The sequence below is a fragment of the Hordeum vulgare genome, chromosome 1H (assembly GCF_904849725.1).
Source record: "Hordeum vulgare subsp. vulgare chromosome 1H, MorexV3_pseudomolecules_assembly, whole genome shotgun sequence".
Classification (NCBI taxonomy): Eukaryota; Viridiplantae; Streptophyta; class Magnoliopsida; order Poales; family Poaceae; genus Hordeum; species Hordeum vulgare.
Genome location: NC_058518.1, coordinates 241,377,929 through 241,382,905, shown reverse-complemented (window position 1 = coordinate 241,382,905; position 4,977 = coordinate 241,377,929).

The window sequence follows — 4,977 nt, the reverse complement described above, 5'->3', positions numbered from 1 at the left end:
CTCTTGGCTATAATCTGCTGTGTGTATCTAGATTAGCAGATTTTGGTTTCAATGTGCTATTTACAGAAGTTGCCTACCAAGTATTTCGCTGTGATAATCATAGCATGGTCTTTACTGGTTTCCGAAAAGGTGATCTATACATCGTCGATTTCACTAAAAAAATGAAACCCCGTACATGTCTTATTGCAAAATCTTCTAAAGGTTGGTGATGGTATAGAAGGGTAGGACATGTTGGTATGCGTAACCTTGACATGCTTATGAAAAGTGATCATATTATTGGTGTTAAATATGTTATATTTGACAAAGATAGACTTTGTAGATCTTGTCAAGAAGGAAAGAAAGTCGGTGGGAGTCATCCTGTGAAGAACATCATGACGACAAGAGGGCCACTCGAGCTACTACACATGAACATTTTTGGTCCCAATGCTTACAAGAGCCTCGGTGGAAATTCTTATGGTATAGTCATTGTTGATGATTTTTCCAGATTGACGTGGGTATTATTTCTTGATGATAAGTCACAGGTAGAAAAGATCTTCAAGAACTTCACTCGGAAAGCCAAAATCAGTTTGAAGTGAAGATTGAGAAAGTTTGGAGTGACAACGGAACGGAGTTCGATATCACAAATGTGGATACCTATCTTGAGGAAGAAGGTATTTCACATGAGTTCTCGGTGACGTACACTCCTAAAAAATGGAGTTGTTCAAAGGAAGAACCAAACTCTCATAGAGATGGACAAAACGATGCTTGATGAATACAAGACGCCAAGACACTTTTGGGCAAAAGGCGTGGAAACAGCTTGTCATACCATAAACCGACTCTACTTACACAAGCTTCTCGGAAAAATGGCATACGAGCTACTCACCGATAACAAACCCCAAGTTGGATATTTTCGAGTATTCGTCTCTAAGTGATACATTCTTGATAAGCATCGCCACTATAAATTTGCTCCTAAATCTCATGAAGGTTTCCTACTTGGTTACGGATCAAACTCTCACACTTACCGTGTCTACAAGAGCTTAACTCGAAAAGTTGAAGAGACGGTAGATGTGAAGTTTGATGAATCTAATGGCTCGCAAGTCGAACAATTGCCAAATGATGTAGGAGAAAAGGAATCTTCCGAAGCCATCCGAGATCTACCTATCGGCAAGATTCATTCCATGGAGGTGAAGGAAAGTACTTCATCAACTCAAGTGGAAGCTCCTACTTCTCGTCAACGCGAACCACAAAATGACATGGAGGCATACACAAGTTGTACATGACATAATGAAGAAGAGGAAGAAGTACATCATAAGGATCCCCCTCAACGTTCCTCACCACCACCTCAAGGATATGACACTGTCAACGGCAACAAACAAGAAGATGATGATGAGGAAGCTCCACCATCCAACAAGAAGAATCGGTCACGAGTTCGAGCAAGAGTGGACAGGGATCATCCGCTGAATCAAAACTTCGGTGGCATAAGAATCGAGAGAATCACTCGCTCTAAATCTCGTTTAGCTAACTTTTGTGAGCATTACTCATTTATCTCTAGCATTGAGCCTACGAAGGTTGAATAAGCCCTTCAAGACCTGGATTGGGTGAATGCCATGCATGAAGAGCTACACAAATTCGAGAGGAACGAAGTTTGGACACCTGTCGAAAAGCCCAAGGACGAGCACAACATCATCTGTACAAAATGTGTGTTTCGGAACAAGCAAGATGAAGATGGTCAAGTTATACGCAACAAGGCGCGTCTCGTAGCCCAAGGATACACGCAAGTCCGAGGTATGGACTATGGTGAGACTTATGCCCCCGTTGGTAGACTTGAAGCCATTCGTATCCTTCTGGCTTATGCCAATCACCATGATATTACTCTTTACCAAATGGATATCAAAAGTTATTTTCTAAACGGTAAAATTGAGGAGGAAGTTTATATCAAACAACCTCCCGGCTTTGTGAACCCTAAGAAACCTAATCATGTTTACAAACTTCGTAAAGCTTTATATGGTCTTAAACAAGCCCCTAAGCTTGGTACAAATGCCTTATGAAGTTTCTCATTGAAAAGGGTTGTGAGATTGGTAAAATAGACGCAACCTTATTCACTAAAAGAGTTAATGGAGAACTATTTGTGTGCCAAATATATGTGGACGAGATTATCTTTGGTTCTACTAACCCACATTTTTGTGAGAAATTTGGAAGGTTGATGTCCGAGAAATATGAGATGTCTATATGTGTGAGCTGAAATTCTTCCTTATTTTGCAAATCCAACAATCAAGAAGGTACGTTTATCTATAAAACTAAGTACATGAAGGACTTAGTCAATAAGTTCAACATGCAAGAGTGCAAATGTATGGGAAATACCATGCCTACTAGTGTACATGTTGACGTCACTGAGGAGGACAAACCGGTTGATCAAAAGGCTTATAGATCGATGATCGTTTCATTGCTATATCTATGTGCATCACATCCCAATATCATGTTGAGTGTTTGCATGTGTGCCCAATATCAAGTGGTGCCCAAAGAGTGTCATCTAAAGATTGTGAAAATAATTGTGAGATACTTGATACATACACCAAACTTTGGCATATGGTACCCAAAGGGATCTTCTTTTAATCTTTTTGGCTACTCCAACTCGGACTATGCTGGAGATAAGGTTGGTAGAAAATCCACCTCGAGTACATGTCAATTTCTTGGGAGATCTCTTGTGTATTGGTCATCAAAGAAACAAACTCGGTATCTTTATCTACTACCAAAGAAAAATACATTGCCGCCGGATCATGTTGGGCGCAATTACTGTGGATGGCACAAACTCTTAAGGATTATGGCATCCATGTGAGACATGTTCCATTGTTGTGTGAAAATGAAAGCGATATTAAAATTTCCTATAATCTCGTGCAACATTCTCGAACTAAACATATTCAAGTGCGACATCATTTCATCCGTGATCATATACGTAAAGCAGATATAAATCCCAAGCATGTTTGTACCGACAAACAACTCGCTGTATCTTTACCAAACCGCTTGATGAGAAATTATTTTGTCATTTTAGGAGTGATTTGAATATCATTGATGTTTCAAACTTGAGCTATACTCACTCGGAGGCATGCAAGGGCATGAGCTTACTTGACTATTCCATGATGCTCTTGATATGACACTATCTTATATCTTGGAAAACTATGCTCCCTTATATTGCATCTAACCGTTTTGTAGGTACTTGGAAGAAATAAACTCCACAATATTGCCATCAACTCACATCAAAAGAAATCTTGACATAGCCAAGTATTGACAACCCGTTCTTCAGAGATGAAGGAAGAAGACAACAAAATCATATCCTTGACAACTATTTGATGAATACAATCACTCATGTCAATTGGATACATTATGTTCTTCCTTGCATGACTAACCAATGTAGATTAAAAGAGAACCAAAACAACAAGGATTGGTCCAAATTCTAGATGAGCTTCATCAACATTGAGCATCCACAACAATTTCACCTACATACCACGTCATCAACATAATTTGAAGGTATGTACTCATATCCTTGATAAAGCTTTGCACCAAGCCATGAGGTAAAGCAACTCAAGTGATATGAATACATTAAAATGCTTAATAAAAAATGGTAACCCAATTTTGCGCTTAATGATGAGCATGACCTATGATCAAGCATTCTTTCTTGACTCCTCAAGTCAATATACTCTAATATAGGTGACCTAGTCACCGCCCAACATCTAGATGGAGATTCTATATGGTTCATATCTTTGTAGCATGCTTTCTTGGAACCATTCAACTCTCATCTATATGTATGTATTCATAAAACTATTTTCTCTTTTCTTTTTCAAATCTTTGGATATTTCCATTTTCAAAGTTTGTGGATATTTTCTATATATTTGAGTTGAGAAGTTGATTTTCATTGCAACTTGGATTCACCGACCTCGGAAACTCGGCCTAACTGATTTCTTCTAGAGCCTATTATCATTCTCGGTTCTACCGAACCATATTGCCTCGCTGACTCCGAATTTTATCACTACATCTTTTGGAATTTTTGGATTTTTGACATAAAGGGGGAGAAAGATTTTCAATGATCCCAAGCCTTGTTACTTCCTGAGCTCTCATTGATCATTTCCTTTCATACCAAAGGGGGACATAATCTTATTTCCCATAATTTTCAAAGAGAATAAAAACTTCTAAGGAGGAGAAAACTTCAATGATCCTACAATATAAGAGGGAGAAATTTCTATAATACCTAACAATGGGGAAGATAAATCAAGGAACTTTTATCAACACTTATGGGGAGATAAGACAAATTCCAGGAACCCTTATCAAAGAGAGAAGAATCCAGGATCTCTTACTCTCAATGAGGACTTACCCTCTGACCTTTTTGCAAATTAATGCCAAAGGGGGGAAATATCAAATCTTGCAACAAGCTTCATTCAAAGGGGAGACATATATTCAAGGGGAGAAATACCATTAAGGGGGAGAGACATATAAAACTTAAACAAATTTCTTTATTACCATCTTTGGGTTGAACTTGTCTCACCCTACCTACTCCCAATATCTACATGCTATGATTCAAGGGGGGAGGTAATGTTGCATATTCGTTCTAAGGGGAGAAAGTTCTAAATATTCTTAGAGACATATCTATCATCAAATCAGATTTCTCATATGCTCTCCATATGTTGGTACTTTTGAAGATGGTTGCATGTTTCCAATAGATTAATCTTGTGTTATCTAACATTTGTTTTCCCAAGTGTACTCCTACTGCTAAGACGCTCAAGAACCTCAAGGTAAGTGTATGCATCATATCCTTTTTCAGGATGATCTCTTCTCTCTTGCACATATTGTTCGCAAGAGTGAGTCTCGAACATGGAGGTCTTTCATTCACATACGTTTGATGCATATAGCCAAAACTTGCATGACTTATCTTGTCCTTTCACCATGTGTGTGCCCATGCAGTCCGAAGCAACCACCCTTTAAAAGTGGATTGCAGACATTTAGGTG